We start from the raw sequence: 21,820 nt of genomic DNA on the forward strand, positions 1-21,820 counted from the left end.
CTCCTATGAACCAATGATTTCTCTTTTACCTCTATATTTCCCTGAAAATAAGAAGAAATAAAGTCCTCCTTGAATAATTTCTGGAATGAAGCATAGGATGAATAATCAGAATAGATTTGGTTTTAAGAAATCTGACTGTAGGGCACCTGGGTGGCTCAGTGGGTTAAAGCCTCTGCCTTCAGCTCAGGTCATGATCCAGGGTCATGGGATCAAGTCCTGCATTGGGCTCTCTGCTCAGCAGGGAGTCTGCTTCCCTCTCTCTCTGACTGCCTCTCTGCCTACTTGTGATCCCTGTCAAATAAACAATTAAAATCTTAAAAAAAAAAAAGAAATCTGACTGTACATCTTAACACTTTTATCTCTACAAAGGAAAATATAGAACTCATTATAGTATTTCATGCTATAGAAGGAATTCTTATCCTTCCCCTGAGGAAGAAATACATCATGACATATTAGTAAAGAAGTCGATTTTATTACTTTATTAACTCTATTTCTATAGGTTTAAGTACATTTAACTGTGAGTTCTATCTAATATACTGGATGCTTGAATGGGTAATGAATTTTTTATATAAAGTTAGTTGAAATAAATGACTGCGGATAGTTTAAACAATGTGAAGTAGTAACTGTGTATTCTAAATGGGAAACAAGTACCATGTTGGTTTACTAGGACTTTTTCCCTTGCAGAGACCGTGCCCATTATAGGGTGCTTGAAAGAGTCAATATTTGACCTTTTATAGCAAAGAAAATTCAACTTACATGTGGCTGGCAATTAATTCTGAAGATTTTGAACATTACTTACCTTTTCTGATTCTGACTATTGTTATTTTCTAAGTAATCACCTGGTTAGCATGCATCTGATTTGTTGTTACTTGCAGTGTTTGACTAATTTACAAGTCTCCATGTGATTTAAGGATTCATTAGCCTCCTGGTGTGTATTTGTTGATAGTTCTATTATCTTTATTGGCTCACCTGCACAGTATTATCTAAGATGCTGCAAGACATTACACTCGAAGTATAGATTGTGGGACATACAGATTTCAGTTGTTGTTTAGGTTCAGACACATAGAATGTCTGTGAGCTTGAGCAAGTTACTCCATCTCTATTTCTTAAACTATAAGATAGAGTTGCTAATACTGCTTTATGGAATTGTGGTAAAGATTAATTGAGGGGGAAAAGGAGGCTATTAAACAAAGAGCCTGGCATTTAATAAGTATTCATTGACTTCCCTTAGGAATCTGTGTTGTTACGACTAGGAGATTGCTTGTTTGGGTTAAAGAGCCCCAAGTACATCCCAAATATGCCCAAATAACCGCACCGAATCTTATACCACTTCTTAGACTTTTCAGTCTTAGAATCTAGCCAAGTTATTGTCTCTGCATAGAGAATAATGTTAATACAGATATGTTCTCAAATCCCTTTTTTACTTTTTGGCACTTGTGAATTACAGGAGATATTTAGGAAGAAGTCTGAGGGTATTGATTATTTAAACTGACAAGGGGGTGTTGCATGCTAGCCGGGAATAGCTGGTCGCCTCTTCCAGCCCATTTCTCTGGTGACTGCAGGAGGCAAATCTGCAGCACTTCTGGGACTCCAGTGTCTCTCAAAGGGGCTTGCGTGCACTGCCCGCCCCGGGAGGAGCCCAGAGCTTCCTCATTAGCACCACGGACAGCTCGTGCGCCTGGAGGAGGGAGGCTGGGAGGACTCTTCTCTGCGCCACCGCCAGGAAGAGGGAGTGCAGTAGCGGCAGGCGGGGAGGAGGAGGAGAAAGGAAGGACAGCTCCGGTGGGGAGTGGAAGAAATCTGGGAGCAGCTAGAGCAGCAGGTCCGGGGGGGAGCTGCTCAGCTGCACTGCTTCCATTATTCAGGCGGACTCCGCTGAGCTTCTCAGGGCTGCTTCCCCGTCCCTCTGAGCGGAGGCTGCCTTCTAGACCTGACTCCAGGTGAGTTAAGCGGAGAGATGTACTGAGGGGTCTCGAACTAGAGGCTTGGAATTGGCGAGCTTGCTCAGCTCCCCCAACACTGCCCGCTTTACAAATTATCCGAAGTCATGACAGACTGGTTTTGGCGTGGCTGCAAATGCTGGGGATGGGCGGATGGGCGGTGGGCAGTTTCGAGCCTCACTGCAAGGACTGGGGGATTCGGATAGAATTCAGCTGAAGTGACTGGATTTTAGAAAATATCCCCAAATATATGCGTTAGATGTGTTCATCTATAAGCTTTCAAGACAGTCATTTGTTTTTCTGGCTGCCTGTTTTGTCCTTCTGTCGCTTCTTCCCCATGGCTCCTGCCCAATTTTACAAGTCCAGTCAAAGGTATGAGAGTAGGGAGTCCTAGGACACATTGGGACAGGGCAGCCTCGCTCTCTAAGTGGGGAGTGGTGTTCCTTTCACCCTGATTTACCAGAGGGTAACCTTCTGAGGAATGGGATGTTCTTTTGCTCAGTACTCTCCAGAAGCTTATTAAAAGGCAGAGAACTTCAGGCTCTCTAGACAGGCTCTGAAATGTGATGGCAATTTAGCTTAAAAGCCATGTTGATTCCCTCATTTCCTCTCCAGCCTTTGTTCCAAAATTCATACCATATTATTATCATATTGTTCTAAAATTATTACCAATAGTTCTTTAGCAGCACAACTTTTAAGTGTCTGACTGACAGGAAGTCTATTTCTTATTCTGAAATGCTATGGGAAAAGTGATGAGTTCACGTTAAGAGAAGAGCAACTTTATTTTCCTGAAAGGACTGTGGGGAAAGGGTTTGAAGAAATTCTGGGAATGAAATTATGGACATTTCCCACAGAACTTTCTGATTTCTTCACATTTGCTTATGTGTGTGTGTGGCACAATTCCCAAGGTGTGTTACAAGTTTATTTAGTTTAGAGGTTCCCTTCTCGCTAGTAGCACTAACTTTTAATCATCCTGAGCACAAGACTTTTATTTATTTATTTATTTTAAACTGTTTTGCTTTTAAGTGGTTGGGGTATCTCTTTTTGTTTTTATTTATTTATTTATTTATTTTTAAAATAATTTTTTTATTTTTTATAAACATATATTTTTATCCCCAGGGGTACAGGTCTGTGAATCGCCAGGTTCTGTTTTTGTTTTTAGATTCAATACTTACTTTATGGGCCTTGCAGGATACTTTTCAGTAGCATTGGTGGGCATACAATTAGTCATATGGGCTACCATGCATTTTAATAATAGTGAAGCCTATAAATTATGAGTTTAGCAAGTAAATATCAGAACCAAAATTGAGGGATGAAATTTACATCTTTCACTTATTTACTAAATTCTCATTAAGGCTCCGGTGTCATTTTGTGTTTAAGAGAGCTTATTGGCTTTTCAGTTGAGTTATATGCATCTACAGTTTTAGCAATTAAGATTTAATATTTTACTTTTCTTCTCCCTTTAACATTGTTTAGATTCAACAAATCCTTCCTGTCTACTACTGTGAACCCCGTTCTTTCTCATCTCTTCCATTCCTAATTTCTTATAGCAGTTTAGAAAGATCCATCTTCGTTCACTTTTCAGGTGAAAAGACTATAATACAGAGGGATTAATCTTCCTAAGTCTCTACAATTACTATGTAATAAAGTAGAAATTTAAGCCTCGAATATTTAACTTCAAGTTCAATGCTTTTCCCAAAAAGTGCACAGCTGCTTTTAGTTGAAACTATTACAACAGTGATATACAAATATGTCCTTTGTAAAATATTGCACATTTTTTCTGGTTATTTATTAAAACTTGTTTTATTCTTTGATATAAAAGAAATTTAATTATGCAGATTTACATGGTTTTCACTTTCAAGTAACTCCTAAACTTCTAACAGCTGACCTTGAGTCTTCCTTTGTAAGAGTGGATTTGAAAGGTAGACTCAATATTTACTACAAGTATTCTTGAAATAATTTATGTCTTATAATCAAGATAGAAGACAGTCCCCATTTAGATGCAATTTAAAACTGTTTAGTGTGAACTTGAAACACAGCTACAACTTGTTTTCAAAGTGAACCCCCAGCCTTCACAGTGAGTAGATTCCTTGAACATTGGCAGGTAATGTATGCCTGTGTAGGATTTATGAGAAGGGGAAGTTAGAAACGGAACAATTTTATTTTTGATACATGACCACATTCATAAAAATTTATTAAAGCTTTATATGTACCATGGATGCTTTGTCTGATACGGACTGGTTCAAAATAAGCCTCATTTTAACTCCTCAGAGAGAGGAAAAAAAAAACAACTTTAGATGTGTTTCAGCTGTTTTATTCATTTTCATTCTTAAGTGGTAATAACCTGCTCTACTTAAACTCTTTGAAAGCCATTTGAGTTGCATAAATAGTTTGTAATTTTTTTTTTTTTTTTTTTTTTTGTGGGAGGATGCATTTGTGTGTGTTTACATGCTCAGGAGGGCCTTTAGGGGTATGGGAAGAAGGTGAGCAAGAGCCCTAAATACTTCTTGGAGTGTCATGTGCTTTGAAACTATTTTTTTTTTTTTCCTGTGATGGACCTAGCATACATGGTTGCATATGGGAACTAAGTATATGTTAGTTGGTTAGCTGGTTAGTATACTAACTTTGCCTCTGATTGCAGGATTCCATGTACACCCATGGCTCAAGTATTCTTGAATGAATCAAGATAAGTTCTGTGGCTCTTGAGCATCCACCTAATTCCCTTCATGTTCTGGCATTAAAAGGAGCACTTATAGTAATTTTTCTGGAATCTCAGAATCTTTCAGATCTTATAAAGTAGCTCAAGCAGGATATGTGTGGAGCTCATCATTGTTTAACATCTCAGAGGAGGGGTCCTCTTGATAGTGGTGGCCAAAAAGACTGACTTTTTTCCTGTGCAGTTCTTCCAGATAGATAGTAGGCTGAGTGAGAAAGGAGGGAGAGGAGAAGATAAGAAAAAAAGATATATTATTTTCTCCCTCATGTAAGAGTGAGGACAATTGTGCATCTTTATCTACGGATGTTCCTGGCAAGAGTGATTTCCATCACTGAGTAAGGGCTTCTCCAAGAAAGGGGGACATTAATGGCCTAGAATTTCTAGACTGCCCTGTGCACAGGCTGAGACAGCTCTGGTGATGTACTTATCCTCCACCTCCCACCCCAGTGGCAGAGTTGTACCTATCCCACCCCCCACGCCAGTGGCAGAGATGTACCTGTCCCCCTCCCTCACTGCTTAGCCCTGGGTGTTGTCTATGTGCATGAGAACAATGAGTCCTAAGCAGGTTTAGGTGGAACAGCCAACAGTTCTTACTACTGGAGTATCATGAACATTCATAGATGAAAGCGAGTTCTTTTTTTCACATACAGGATCCCCATTGGGTCATGCTTTCTTAGATAAAAATTTGCAGAGATATAGATCAAATTTTAGACTTAACTTTTCTAAAAGTGCCATGTTCACTTAGTTGCTCGTTTTAACAGAGTAGGCATGGGATACTAAGGAGAGGAATAAACATTTTATGTTTTACATTATGAGATTCATTCCTTATCTCCTTTTGTGGTGACACCTGATAGCGCAGGAAGTATTAGAGGAGATTTACTGCAGAAAAATGTGGAGATGTATGAAGAGTGGACATGATTGACAACTACAATTTTCACTGCATTGTTTAATGCCAAGGTAACTTTGGATCAACACACTTTATTCACCGCTTAGGAGAAACTAAGAGAAAGTAGGGGAACTGGGAGAAAGCTAGAAGGTTGACTTTAAGACAAACTTGTGATTCTTAAAATGGGCTACATGATAGGAAAGAAAAAGCAGAAGTCATTGAATAAAAATTTTCTCTTATATAATTCATGAATTATTCTGATTTGTTGAACCAGTTCCTTAAATGTGTTAAGCATAGGGAGAATTAAGGAAAACTATGCTTTTTAATACGAATATACATTTAATGAACTATATTGTATATAAAGGAATGATCAATCCAGTGATTTTTTACTGACTGAAAAACTTACTTGTTTTCATTCCAAACTATACTAGCAGTTTAGTGTGATTTACCACATACTACTTGAGCTCCAAAATTTTCAACTAAAAAGGATGCATGCATTGAACTTTATTGTTCATGGATAACTGTAATGTGAATGAGAAGTAAAACTGCAAAAGACAAGGGAAGAAGTTTAGTAATTCGCAAACTAAATAAGAGTAAGGATAAATTGTAGTTCACAAGTTTTATTGTGCTTAAGCACGTGAAAGGAAGCAAGCTAGTCTCAAAACAAGTTTTGACAAAAAAGGGGACACATTTACCCCATTAAACACTTACTCCCTCCCATCCTTGACAGTTTTGTACTGTCATTATGTGAACACCGAGACTTCTCTATTTAAATAGTTTCCTATTTGTGGTAGCATAATTTATGGCTGGACTTAATCCAATTAGCATAAATATAATGGAGAGTTGGGCAATGATTTATTTTTAACAAGAGGAAAAAATGGACATGATTTTATAGTATTACTTTGAAAATCTTTCAAACAAACTTTGATTCTGTTGGTGAAGGTAGCATCACAAACTTTGTCCTAGTGGTGTTCTTGAAAGGTAATATTTGAACATTCTGCATATTGTCCCCAGATTGGCCTAATAGGATTTAATTTCAGATATAACTTCTCTGCTAAGCAAGATTTCTACATGAAGATGTTTGCTCCATCAGATATAGGGTTGCTGAAGACTATCTGCGTGGGATTATAGGAAGACTAAATAGAAAATTTTCATCTCTAAGTTAGACATACTGGTGGATTCATATTGATTGATTATGATTATTAATAACATGGCTCAGGGATAAGCAAGTAGCATATACAGTTATCAAGATAAATCCTGTTTTTAGCATCCCATCCCCCACCGCCAGGACTCTCAAGTTCATCACTATTTCATTTTCTTTATTTTGCTTATTTTAATGGTATGTTAGTTTCCTATGGCTGCTGTAACAAATTACCGCAAACTTAATGGCTTAAAACAACACAAATTTATTGTCTCTGATACAGAATTCTAAAATTAGTTTCACTGGCTAAAGTCAAGGTGTCTGGAGGCTCTAAGGAGAGAATCCATTTTCTTGCCTTTTTCTGATTCTAGTAGCCATCTGAATTCATTGGTTTATGGCCCCTTCCTCCATTTGCAAGTGCATGGCTTCTATCCTTTCTGTCTCCATATTGCCTCTTCCTCTAACTTCCTTTAACTTCTCCATCCCTCTCTCAAGGACTTTTGTGATTATACTGGGCTCACCTCGATGATCCAGGATCTCCGTTTCAATATTCTTAATTCAATCACATCTGCAAAGTCCCTTTGACTGTGTAAGGTAATACATCCATGGGCTGTGGGGATTAGGAGGAGAATATCTTTGGGGGGCATTACTCAGCTTACCACAAAGGGGAGTAATATTTGTGTGCTTTGAGAAAATTAATATGCTTCCTTCCTTGTGGGGAAAAAAGTGTAAATTTGGTTTTTTTTTTTATATCCATTAGAAGATATTGATGGATAATTTTCCAACAACAGATGCTGATCCCTTAAATTTATTGGCTCTAGTTTTAGTAAAGTGTAAGTGAACTCATTTGTTCTTCTAGGGTAAAAAATATTAATTAAACCCATTATCTGTTGAGGCTAACATCTGGATGACTTAAGTTTAAATTACATTATCTATGATAGTTCTTATTTATGAAATTAGTGCTTGTTTACAAAGCCAAAACTTTTCAGGACATATTCAAGGGTGTGCCATTTAGTAGTTCCATAATAACTGGTGCTCTTCACGTATATTCATTGCGAATATTTTATCTCATGAGTTATATACACTAATTGTAGACTTCCAGGAGAAATTTAATGATGGTCATGTCAGCTTTTCAAATCTCTCTGTAATCCAAAAGAGAAATGTTGTATAAGATGGATTCATTTCCTCCCCTGTACCATCGTTGCCAAAGGGAACATGAAATGCCCTGCTCAAATTAATTTAATGCAAATGAATCCTCACCATCGCACAAGTTTGTCCTTCATTTTTCTTAAAATTATGTTGTAATTGAACGTGACATGCTTTACTGGTTGTTGTGCAGGGAGCGTTGTCCTTCCTAAAAGCTCTCTCATTTGTCAAAAAGAAGCCATTAGGAGAAAAGTAAATTATCCTATCTGATCACAGTATTAAGAATGACCTTAAATCTATAAATTTTATTATCAGTACAATAGCCGAATGTCTTTGCAGTTGTGGAAATTCCAAAGAAACCCCTGTTAAGGTGCAAAGCTGTTATAATCCTCCAAAACCCATGTTTTTCTCTCACCTTGTAAAAAGTAACGTGTATGGAATGCAGGTTTGCTTATTACTATCTTCTTGCTTTCCACAATTAATTTAAATACTTTTGAGTTTTACAATATTTTTATTTTTCTTTAACATTTTTAATGTCAAACAATATAACTTTATGAATATCTAGCTACCAATAGAGGTTTATATAACATGGAATTAATCAAGCATCATTAGAGTGTTCGTTTTTGATAAAAGACTGCACATTTGTCCTTTGGCACATAAATACAAAATGTTTTAGTGAGGGAAGGTGAGATTGGGAGAAGGAACTCTGTTGGTGCTTATGGAGCTGTTTTTAAGAAGAGGAGTAATGTACCTGCATATTTTTGCTTTCATGTCCAGCAATATAGTAGTTGCACAATAAATGGTATTTTTCTACTATGGAAGCATCTTCTCCAGCCATGCTATTCATAAGAACAAGAACTTCAACTAAGATTTCAGCAACCATAAGTAAAAAGGATGATGTGATAGGCTGCCTGTACATATGGCTCTCTTTAGCAGGCCAACTGTTACTTTTGCCCACCCACATCACTGAGGACATATGGTATTACTTTGGCTGTGGAAGCAAGTGTGTGTGGACATGTCTCAGTGTGGGTAGAAGACCGCTGGTTGTCTTCCTCATGTTGCTCATGCAACCAACTGTCTCTGGGTTGAAAACTATTATCCATAGTACTGGATTTGAGGACAGCAAATGACATAGATCTTATTATTAAATAGGAAAACAATACAGTTAATTTTCTCTCTAGGATGACCACAAGATCTAGGGGATGTTTGCCATTATAAAGCTTATAATAAGAAATAATGGCTTTTTCAAGAATAATAGTCAGGGTTTATCCTTTTTAATCAAAAGCTAACTCATTCAAAAAAACCAGGATTATATAAAACCAGAACAGTAGAGGCATCAGAAAGGTGGTGGAAATAATTTATTTTGTGGAATAATCAATTAGTGAAATTTAACAATGACTCTATTATTGTTAACAGTGACTGTGTGGGGAAAAAATAACAAGAACATAGGTGAGATAGGCTGAAATGAAGAAAGTTGTCGAATCCCAGCTCAAATTATTTCTAGAGTTCACAGTGTTCTAAAGCAATTTTTAAAAATTAGATTCATTGTTTTCAGTATAGTGTGTTCTGAATTTTCAAAGGAAGGCATTTCCATACCTGCAACAAGTATGTATTTTTAGTTGTGGTTCTAAACTCCTAGATGCAGTTTGATTGGAAGTCCAGGCTAGAGGGGGTGTGGTGAGGTGGCAGGTGCACGGAACCTGAGAACAGGTGCACCAATTATCTAAAGAGAAGAATGGGTGGTGCTGCTGAGGGTTATGGGAACGATAATGACATTCTCTGTAAGTTACATTTTGCTGCCACTACTGGCAAATTTGTATCATCAAGATTTGTTGTAGATTTCCTTTATAGTCACTCAGCAGTTTCACATACTGTAGTCTACAAATCTGAACCACTAAAACAATATTTGTGAAATATCAGGTAAATAAAATCAAGATTTGTGAAAGTACCATTGATAAATGGGGTATTTCCAGATGTAGAATGATAAGTTTTCAAAATGTTTTTGAATATCGCTTTTTCTACGAAGTCTCATTTCAATTTCATGACTTTGGCATGGCTATTAATTACCATTAAGGCTGTATGTGAAATATTTGGCAATATGGGTATCACAGATTTATGGTGATGGTGATTGATGCCCAGGATACAGCATCATTATTGTTGTTCACTGGCCTTGAGAACTTTGATTTTCATTCTTTTTCACCTTGCTGTACCACTGATTGACAACTTTAAATTATTTAATTCATCAAATAATATATTTTTTTGCAAGTCACTAATTTTTATTTTTTAATTTTTTTATTTTACTTATTTTTTTTTAAGATTTTATTTATTTATTTGACAGACAGAGATCACAAGCAGGCAGAGAGACAGGCAGAGAGAGAGAGAGGAGGAAGCAGGCTCTCCGCGGAGCAGACTGCCCGATGTGGGGCTCGATCCCAGGACCCTGAGATCATGACCTGAGCCGTAGGCAGAGTCTTTAACCCACTGAGCCACCCAGGCGCCCCTAATTTTTATTTTTTGATAACTACATTTACTGTGGTGAAGTATCAAATTGTCAAAGTATTATATCAATTAGGCAGTTCAGATGGAAGCAAACAAATGAAAACAAACAGATTTATTACCAAGATATATAATATATTGATTTTATTAACAGAACATAATATATAGACAACAAAACCTCTGGGTGAAATTATTATTTTTTTTTAAGATTTATTTATTTATTTTAGAGGAGGGGAGGGGCAGAGGGAGTGGGGGAGAGAAACTCAGGCAGACTCTGCACTGAGACCAATGTGGGGCTGGATCCCATGACCCTGAGATCATGACCTGAGCCAAAATCAAGAGTCAGCCACCCAATTGACTGCACCACCCAGGCACCCAGAACTGTCTTTTTTGATATATGTATGCATTTTGCAATTGAGCTTTCTATGTTAAGTGAGTATTTGTGCATGCACACATATTGACACAAATTCAGTTTTAGAAATCTTAGTCAAAGGGTTAATTTCTTAAGGTGACTGTTTCAAATATGTATAAATTATGGCAAAATTGACATAAAATGGCAACATAAGGTGCCATAAAAATGAGGGTAAATAGGAGATATTGGTTTAAAACAGCTCTAAATGAATTGGTTTTGATTTAAATGCTTTTCAGTTTTTAGCTAAGGAAATGACTAGAATTGAAATTTTATGCAAATCATTCATATTTTTTGGGTACGTATGCACATATATGTGTATTATAAATACAAAACAGATGGCATATTATTTAGCCCATACATTCATACCTATCTGTATAGATATATCCATCATGAAAATGAGTACATGTAATATATACCTACACTGTGTATTTTCATTTTTACATTCATTATTTTTCTCACTCCGTTAGCAATAAATTAAAAGAGGAGAAAGTTTCATTTGGTAATTTCATCTTCCACATTCTGTTCTTTTCAATCTCTCATTTATGGCTTTCAACTGTTATTTTCTTTGTGACCAGATCTTTGGAATGAACAAATATCTTATAATCTTTGTTGACATTGGGAAAGCAGTGTATCTCTGGAAAGAGCGTGTCTACGTGCACATGAGCACATGCAAAACTGTCATGAATGTTTTATTTTTGACAGGGAAAAGCCAGTGAAAATGATTCAGTGTGGTAGCACCACTGCAATGGGAAACCAGATATCTATCAATCTAATCATTAAACAGATGTTTTGAGCACCCACCCAGTACCTGATGTAATTTTAATGGAAATGTAGCTATCACATTGCAGGATGGATTGGTAAAGCTGAAACACAGTTCAGAACCAGAAAATAAAGTTTCCATGTTGTTCAGATGTCATTTAAACCATGTTATGTTACACACTGAAACCATAAGAAAGCAATTCCTCCATCCATTCCTTCGGGGGATAATGGTGAAGAAGAAAATTAGTCATTATGCTTGAATTTACATAATTTCATAATTATATAATGTTATATAATTTCTGTAAACTTAAAATCTGATACATGATACAGATGGTCTTTCACATCAGTGGAAAATGGTAAGTGATTGATAAAATAATGTTCAAGTAAGTGGGCATATGTGTTTTATAGTTGTAAAAAGTTATACCATCTATAAAAATTACTTTCACAGTAGGTATTGAGTAAATGGCCTTGGACTATAAAGAAAAAGTCTATGGGCAAATATCATTTATAATATTGGGCTAAATTAACTTTCATAAGTACAGCCCAACCAAAGACAGAAACTAACAGAGATTGATGGGTTGGACTTTGTTAAAGTAGAAAACTTTAATATTTCAAATGATAACTGTGAGTAGGTATAAAAAGAAAGTGCCAAATTAGGGAAAAATATTTGCAATTCATTTGAAATATTTGACATAGGAAGAGTTCAGTAAATCAATAAGAATGGTCCAATAGAAAAAAGGACAAAGTATATTGGCAGGAAATGTTGAGATGCATGTGAACACTAAATCTATTAGAATATGTATTGCTAATAAAAATTTTAAAAAACCTGAGGAAATTATTTATATAGGGGTATTTGTGATATTTTAACAAAATTATAGTATGAATTTATTCATGCTATAAATAAAACTATAAAACTGTCTATAAAAGCTTATGCAGGTTCATGCCCATGTAGTTTGTTTTCTGTTAGTTCCTTTAAATTTCTGCATTTCCCCGTATTCAAACATCAGAACACACTCTTTGCTTTTGAAAGCAGCCTTTCCAATATACACTCACACATCCCTTTCTCTAAATTTTATAGGGTAGGGGCAAGGATGCCTTATCCGAAACTATATTTCAGTAATTACTTTTTTGTTTTCCAGTAGTAGTTCCTACTCTGGACTTAATTGGTAGAGGAAGACATTTTTTTTTTTTTTTAAACAAAGCTTTCTGATGTACTTTTTTTTTCTTTTTCTTTTTTTTATTGGAAAGAGCTTTTATTTCCTTAAGTGTTTTGTTGCCTAAGTATGATGAGTATCCGGCAGCGGAATTTAGTGGAACAGATGCTTATTGTGATATATGAGATGAACTTGTTTCCCTCAGCACACATAGGCATGAAATGCATCTGGCTTCTGTACATAAAAGTCAGTTATATTCCCAAATGTGTTTCTGTGCACTACCCAGACTTTTAGGGGCAGAAACCCTACTATTCCTTCAAATAGGGGCTTTACTTAATTGTGAAGTTTAAGTTAGATGACAACTTGAAAAATACTAAATTTCAGGCAGAGCCTGAGCAGGAGATGGTACCAGTGCATACTAAGGTGTTAAGTCACGCAGACAGAGCAATCTGTGTGTGCGTGTGCGTGTGTGTGGGGGGACGTATGCATAGAATGAGAGAATCTTGTAAAGCAGAGCATAACCAAGTGTGTGAGCATATGGAACACATAAGAAATGAAATCAAGTTCAGAGGAGAAAATAAGGGGATGCCAGGGGGAAAAAGAAAGACTAATGAAGGTAAGCTTTAAAGAAAATAGGACTTAAACAGTGACGAGAATAAAAGTGTTTGGTAGATGTGGGGGAAGTAGCATCCAGATTGTGTTGGAAAGGGATTTGCTGTGTGTGTACATTCTGCTAGGGTTTTAATATGCAGAAATCAGGCCTCTTGAAGTATAGCAACTATGGTTCCTTTTCTATTCTATAGGTTGCCTTGAATATTCCTTTTTCATTTTAAAAAGACCATTTATTTATGTGTGATGGATTAACATCAAGGACATGAGATTTTTCTAGAATATACTACAACTGATCAATATTCTAGTAGCTAAAACCTTTTAAAATAATTTGTGATAGATCTTTATGTAATGTAATATTTCATTGCCAGAGTTAGTAGTGCATTATATGTAATTTTACCTTTTTTCCAATTATTTGGTATGGTATAGGTGGAACAGTGTCCTCCCACATACGTTCACATCCTAATCCACAGAATTTGTGACTATGTTGTACCAAATAGCAAGGAGGAGCTGAGGTTGCAGATGGAATTAAAGTTTTTAATCATCTGACTTTAAAATGCACAGATTACCTTTATTTATTTGTATAGATCCAGTATAATCATAAGAGACCCTATAAGAGGGAGGGCAGAAGATCATTCTAGAAGGAGATGGAGTGACTGAAGGAGAGGTTGGAATAATAAGTTTTGTGGACGGAGACAAAGAATACATTCAACTTCTAGAACGATTCTCGCCCAGAGCCTCTAGAACTAACATAGCCTGGATGATGGCTTGAGTTTAGCCTACTAACACTCCTTTTGGACTTCTGAACCTATAGAAGCATAAGAAAATAGCATTATGTTGTTTAAAGCCACTGAGTTTGTGTTAATTTATGATAGCAACAATAAGAAACTGACACATTTAAACCACATTTTTTTGCTATAGATGGTTGTTATAGAATTGACTGGACATTTTAGGAAAGAATTGAGAATTAATTTTTATAAGAAAGTCCTTCATGTTAGAATAGTGAGAATGTAGAGAGATGAACTGTTTTATATATGTAAACAAATGATTCATAGGTTTAAAAAAGCAGTGTCTTTTGAAGGCTAATAAAATCATAAAAGTGTCCTCTGATTATGTGAGGCTTGGGTGGTATATTCAGGGCTGTATTGGATAACCCTATGATCTTTCTGGCACTGTGAAATCATTAATAATTTTAGTTTAAGAGTACCATCATCCAGGGTCCCTTGAACCAGTGCCCCTGATAAAGGTTAGGATTGTGAGGACAGCTTGAGTTATTTGAAGACCAGAATAGGGAGAAATAGGATATCCCACTGATATTCCAATTTCTACCATCCATTCTAATTTTACATTCACCAACCATTTATGTGTAGGACATTATGTCCTGTATTATAGCCCAGTGGTGGAAACAGCTGAAAAGTGTGACCAAATTAATAGGTAAGCTGCTGAGAAGAAGCAAAGCTGTACAATTGGAGAACCTGATGGTTTTCCAGATAAACAGGATTAGAAGAAAATAGAATTATGGGAAGGTTGAATTTGCTCAATATCTCCAACTTAATAATAAGTCAGAAAACTAAGTCGCATTTTCTTAAAACTCAAAGAATGTTCCTATTGATGAAAGTTTTAAATATAGTGTGCCTTTACATTATATTTTCCTTTATCTTTTGTAAACTGCTTACAGGAAGCCAGCTGACAAATCTGACAAATACATTGATCATTATGTCTGTGGGGAGTATGATATTCATCCAGGGAATAAAGCTTTGCTGGCCAAGGAATGAAATTCTTAACATTTCCCAGTAATATGGAATATATTCAATTAAAATTAATGATACAACTTTATAACAAACATTACTTCTCATGAAGTTTTATAATTATTTTTTCTTTAGTTTATGATTAATGGCATTGGATTCATAAGTTGAAATTCTCTATGGTAATTGAAGTAACATCCCTAGAAGATTTCTTTAAAAAAAAAAATTCCTTAATTTTGCATATCTCCTTTGTTAAAAACATCTCTAAACAACTATGTTAAATAAAGCTTATGCATTCAAGTAAATTATTACTAAAAGTATATCTTTTAGGATTGAGCTGTCAAAAATTTCTTAAGGTGATTGTAAGGAAAATATGTTTTAGTTTATGTTATTCGATTAATCTGATTAAATCTTAGTGACACATCCAATTCAGCAAAAGTAAGAGTGATAAATCTCAGATCATACTTTGAAATGTCTCCATCAAGCATTTGAAAACAATTTGTAAGTTCACCAATTGGAGTCATTATACTTGGCTCTAGAAGAATGCCCTTAAAAATGAAGCTCATTTGAACTTGGCAGATACCATATACGAACTCTTAACAGTCACAGTTTCTGTGCCTCATTAGGAAAATGATTATTTCCAGAATCCTAGTGCCTTGACCAGAAATGCATTTATTATTCTAGGATGCTTTTACTGAGAAATTAGCCTGATTTCTCATTTAGGTAAGCTCTGTCAGGATTCTAATTTTTTAGTGTAAATAAACTTAAAGGCATAGAAGGCAGCTGGAAAATGGGAATGAAGGAGGTGACCATCCTCTCTACATTCCCTATCAACGCCCTTCAACAACCTTAGAACTTCACGGGAAACTCATGGATGTAGCTTATATATTAAAATAACAAACACTACATAACTTCATTTAGTTCAGATAATTCCTGCTGAATTGGGAAAGACAAGTGTAAGGGTCTTATAGAATTCTGAAGTCTAGAAAAAAGTTTATATTGTCCAGTTTACAGTTTAGCAGGATACTAGTAGACTGAAATCAATATAAATATCACCTATGAAAGGAATCCAGCCTCTTCAATTATGTACTGAAGAGAGGTTAAATAAGAATAAAAAGTCAAGGGGCACCTGGGTAGCTCAGTAGGTTAAGCCTCTGCCTTCGGCTCTGGTCATGATCTCAGGGTCCTGGGATCAAGCCCCACATCGGGCTCTCAGCTCAGCAGGGAGCCTGCTTCCCGCCTCTCTCTGCCTGCCTCTCTGCCTACTTGTGATCTCTGTCAAATAAATAAATAAATACTTAAAAAAAAAAAGACTATATAACCTTTGCCTTAATATTTATTTAAAAAAAAAAAGAATATAAGGCCAAGTAACTGAGCCAAATAGTATCGGGCTTATTAGCTTTAAGATTTTGCTTATTAAGCTACCTCTTCCACGTAGAGGTGTACGGACTTAGTCACAGTCTAACTCTAGCACGTAGCGCAAAATGTATGTCACTTGTAGAAGACAGATCAAAACAAAGCATTTTTTTTCTTGTTCTCTTTTCCAAATTCACATATAAAAACTGTCCTGAGGAGTTTTCGGAATGCCATGATGGCGACATGTGGCAGAGAGATTGGTTAGTTGGAATTCTAGACTGTAGACACTCAGAACTATGAAAGCAGCGCATTCTATACTGATTTAACAAATTCTCATTTTTTTCACTCTTTGTAGCTTGCCCTGAAGTAAAATGCTATATATTTGTCTTGCTTGAAGTCTATAGTTGGAAGATAGTGCAATGGCTGAAGATCTACGGCAACTGCATACACAACCCAGTCATCATGGCTTTTTTTCTCCCCCCCTAATTTCTTGGTTTTTATTTCTAAGTTAGCTTTGTCAGGAAAACAAACAAACAAACAAACCCACAAGTCAGAGATGCAAGTTATTTTTGTAGAAAGCAAGTTACATCTATCTAGTAGTATAGACACTATATCGTCCTATTTCTCCTTAAATGGATCTTTTAGTTTAAAAGTACTCACATTTATAAAATTTGAACTCTCATCCAGATGCTATATCTTGACCAGGCATTAAAGAGTTGAACCTCGCAGATAGGTTACTTCCGCATCCTGTAAAAGGCTCTGCCAGCCCTGTATTACTTTTTTGATGCCTTGCTCATGGCAAAAAATGACTTAGCTAAGTTGGTTTCTAGAGCTAGAATTTTTTGTTTTCTTATATTCAGGTTAACTTATATAAAGCCATGTTGTAATTCCTCAAAATCTCCATGCTTGAAGGTTGTGGGATGATTTGTTTACTTTGAATGTCTTCCTTCAAAATGAGATCTGCAGCTAATAGGACATGTACACTTGAATGTGTGTGTGTGTGTGTGTGTGTGTGTGTGTGTTAGTGCACCAATACTGTTTACTGAATAAAACAAAGTAACTGCACAGTATAGGGAGAAACTTAGAAACAAATTATCTGGTTATCTTATTTGGGTGGTTTTGAGATGTTATGACATTGAAATTTATACTTTTCTGTTAAATCTTAATTTTTTAAAAAAATATTTTATTTATTTGACAGACAGAGATCGCAAGTAGGCAGAGAGAGTCAGGCAGAGAGAGAGAGGAGGCTGCAGGCTCCCTGCTGAGCTCGATCCCAGGACCCTGGGATCCTGACCCAAGCCGAAGGCAGAAGCTTTAGCCCACTGAGCCCCCCAGGCACCCCAAATCTTAATTTTGTGTAGTATACTGAACTACTGGAAACTGTTAAAAGTGATTGTTGCTAAGTTCAACATTGAATTTTTAGTTCTCTTGAAATGAAACTTGGTTGATACCAAAGGATAACTTTCCCTTTCACCTTCACAAGTAGAGATTGGTCTTTTCACACCCTCCATCTGCCTTATGTCCAGAAGTTGTTCTTGTTCTACATGATAACTTTCATATTGTCAGTTTCTCTCCCTGCTGCCAGCCGTACTGTTCCTTTGAAACAAAAATGCTTTGAAACTATTGGTCGTGTTCTTTTTGTCTTGTTGTTATCAACAGATCTCCTAGTGACTTTTGTCATTTATTTAAGGCTTTAGATCCTTTTTCAAAATCTTCTTCAGCTCAGTCCTGTTGTCATTTTCAATGACATCCAGAAGGAAGACCATCAAAGTCCCCTCTTTTACTCTACTTCTTGACATCCTTATCTCTATTGCTTTTTTTCCTGCCTCCACTTTAGTTACAACTTCATGGTCAAATCTACCTTTTCTATACTGGTATGTGCACCATCAAGATATGATCTTCATGGCAAATATTCCAACATCTGGACGTCAGTCCTCTTTTAATTCATGTCTCAGGTATCCTCGTTCCTACGATTCTTCATCTTCATTGACATTCATCCTAGGCCACAGCTTTTGTTGTTCCTTCGCAATTCATTTGTACTCTGCTGTCTTCATGTTCTACCATTTTGAGTTCAGATGTCATGGTTCATCTGTAGCACTCCCTTGCAAATATCCTAAGGTCTATTTCTCTACCATTAATAAGACAAAGTGTTTCTGTTCTTCTACTCATTACTACTAAATATTGCTATTTCTTTGGGTATCATCCTAATCTCTGCTCTCTATACACATACATACTCTGTAAACTCTACCTACCATTTCTTTACTAAAGAACTAGGAATTTCCAGTTTTAGAGCTTATCTCAGATTTTACCTCTGGAAGTCCATGCCTCACTTGACAGCAGCATATAGATACTTCAGAGAAAACATGTCCTAGAAAATGGCACTGCTAACCATTCAGGTTAATAAGCCAGAAACATAAGGGTCTTTTTTGTGTTTTCCTTCTATGTTCTGAAATACCCAATCCAGCATTCATTTAAAAAAATATTGTTTCCAAATATATGTGGAATTTTCCCACTGATTTCTATTTCTAATGTTCAAGCTAGCCAGATTCAGATCTTTTCCTACCCACTTTGTTATCCTGTCTCATCATTAGTCTACCTAATTTTATTCTTGACTCCCTATACTCTATTAGCTACATAGAAACCAAAGTTATATCTTAAGATGTTTATCAGTTCATCTCTCTTCCTACTTTTTCACGTACTTGGACTTGAAACCCACATTCTGTGCCATTACCCACATAACTCTGTGTAATACCACATCTTCTTATCTTTTAGTCACATCACATCAGTCTTTTCTTCATGCAGTCCAGTGAGATTCATAACTTTTAATTACTTCTACATGCCAAGATCATCCTGATATCAGGGCCCTTGAAAATTCTGGTTTCATTTCCTAAGAGACTCTTCCCATTATAAGCAAAGCTAGCTCTTATTGTTTTCAGATCTAAGCTTAAATATCACCTGAAAGAAGTGGTTAAAGTCTACTTTGTCAGTTGCCCCCCTACACCCCCACTCTCTTCATCCAGTTCTTTGTTCGATCTTGCATATGAACATATTTTGTAATGGTTTTCTTTCTTTGTTTAATTAGGTTTTTGCACCTGAATTTCTCTGTAGAATTCAAGCACTTAAGAGTGCAGGGACCCTGGCTTTCTTGTTCATCAGTGTAGTTCAGTAACTAGTATAATATTGGACACATATGTGTTGGGTGAATTAATCAGTTTAAGACCAGTAGATCCGGTGGTGTCTGTGAGGGGGTGGAAAAGAATTTACCATGCTAATGGACATCAGAAAAAAGCAGGAGTGGCAATCCTTATATCAGATCAATTAGATTTTAAGCCAAAGACTATAATAAGAGATGAGGAAGGACACTATATCATACTCAAAGGGTCTGTCCAACAAGAAGATCTAACAATTTTAAATATCTATGCCCCCAACGTGGGTGTCTGTGGATGTATTGGTGTCCATGGAACTATTACTTCCTGTTCTTTCCAAACCTCAAAATCTCCTTGTCCTACCTTAACAAGTTCAGGGATTCTAGTCTGGAGATTTTTTTTTTTTTTTAAAGATTTTATTTATTTATTTGACAGAGAGAGAGAGAGATCACAAGGAGGCAGAGAGGCAAGCAGAGAGAGAGGGGGAAGCAGGCTCCCTGCTGAGCAAAGAGCCTGATGCAGGGCTCGATCCCAGGACCCTGAGATCATGACCTGAGCTGAAGGCAGAGGCTTTTAATCCACTGAGCCACCCAGGTGCCCCAAGTCTGGAGATGTTTTATCTTTAAGTCTGCTTGAGACGATGTCAGGATATGCAACAATGGTCATATGCTACTTCAGTAATTCCACAGTGTTTAGGAAGATAAATCACTCAACCTCTCTGGGGAGATTTTAGGCCTGTGTGGTTCCTTTGGGATCCCAAACAATAGAGAGATTACTGCTAAACTTGTTTTAGGTCCCTTAGTCATATTTATTTAAAATTAGACATAAATGATTAGTCACTATTTAATGTTGCATTTTTCTGAGAAGTCAGTCTGAATATAAAGCTTTCTATCATTACGATTAGAAAGACTGGATTCCTAGTAAATCTATTTATATGTAATTTTTAAGTGTGATGGTATAAACCAGCAATTCCTAACTTTATGACTAAAAGCTAACCATTCGGAGGATTTTTTTACAATGTATGCTCCAAGGCTTCATCTCCAGAGGTACTGATTTAATGTGTCCACAGTGCTATGTAGGACTGTACGTTTTGCCAGGTTTCTAGTTTATTCTGAGGCACAACATTTGTGGACCACTCTTTAGGACAGAATTCCATGTTATGTTACATTTTAAGATGCCTGGTTTTTTAAAATGCCACTGGCAAATGATTTATCAGTCTCCCTTGAACTAATGACATAGTATAATTTTAATACTTTATAACTTACAGGAATTTTAGAGGTTTTTTTTTTCCCATTTGTCACATATGTAGAGACTGAATCTTAAAGAGATTAATTAATTCATCAAAGATGTCAAACAGGGTCAGCATCTAATTTTCTTATCACTGCCTAGGCATTTTATTCTAAAGAATGGTGGCCTAGAGGGGCTCCTGGGTAGCTCAGTCGTTAAGCAGCTTCCTTCACCTCGGGTCATGGGTCATGATCCCAGGGTCCTCAGCATTGGACTCCCTGCTCAATGGGAAGCCTGCTTCTCCCTCTCCCACTCCCCCTGCTTGTGTTCCCTCTCTCATGGTCTCTCTCTCTCTCTCTCTGTCAATTAAATAAATAAAAATCTGAAAAAAAAAATGGTGGCCTTGAGTAGTATTTTCAGCTTCCAGGGTTTATCCTGTTGAAAAATAGAATAAATAAATATAGATGTATTCATGTATTATATCTACACTTAAATTTACTCATATTGCAATATTAATTTGGAATAAATAGGACTTTGCCGTCGCTATTGCATACCAGATATATTTTGAACTGAGGTCCTACCTACTAGAATTTACTATTGTCAATAAGGACCCTTTTAAAAATGACTCTGGCACCTGGTCCAAGGACAATGTTAAAGTGAGGCTCCAATATATATCTTAATCTAAGTTATTACTGAATGTAAGTCATGTGATGGCGTCTAATGAAAATTTCCCATTGAAAAAAATCAATGTTAATAACTGGAACTCGAGAGCTGTAATGGGCTCTATGTTTTTCTGGCTTAGATTGTGTTCCTATAATATGCTGAGAAGAGGAATTTATGACCTGTGAGCTATGGTCACTTCCTGATCCCATTTGATTCTTTGGTCTCTAGTTTTTAAAAGGGTGATCCAAGAGGTTGCTTTTTAATGGAGAAGTTAAGCAGAAGGAGCATCAACCTGGAGGCTTGTTGGCACTGCCCAACTCTCTCACTTGAGAAGCACTTCTTCAAAGAGAACCATTGCCAAGAGAGAGTCTTGCAAGGAAACTTCCAGAGAAGAATTTTCTTTTTCTTTTTTAAAGAAGCCGCT

At 36.3% G+C, this 21,820-nt stretch overlaps 1 protein-coding gene across 1 annotated transcript in view; it reads left to right on the forward strand.

Moving 5' to 3' along the window:
- Nucleotides 1-1,763: 1,763 nt before the first annotated feature.
- ROBO2 (roundabout guidance receptor 2) overlaps nucleotides 1,764-21,820 on the forward strand; it is a 1,684,719-nt gene continuing 1,664,662 nt past the window's right edge. Inside the window, exon 1 of the mRNA XM_044251123.1 lies at nucleotides 1,764-1,940. The gene's annotated coding sequence lies outside the window, so the exon portion shown is untranslated. The remainder of the gene's footprint in view (nucleotides 1,941-21,820) is intronic.

This window comes from Neovison vison, chromosome 6 (assembly GCF_020171115.1).
Source record: "Neovison vison isolate M4711 chromosome 6, ASM_NN_V1, whole genome shotgun sequence".
Taxonomy (NCBI): Eukaryota; Metazoa; Chordata; class Mammalia; order Carnivora; family Mustelidae; genus Neogale; species Neogale vison.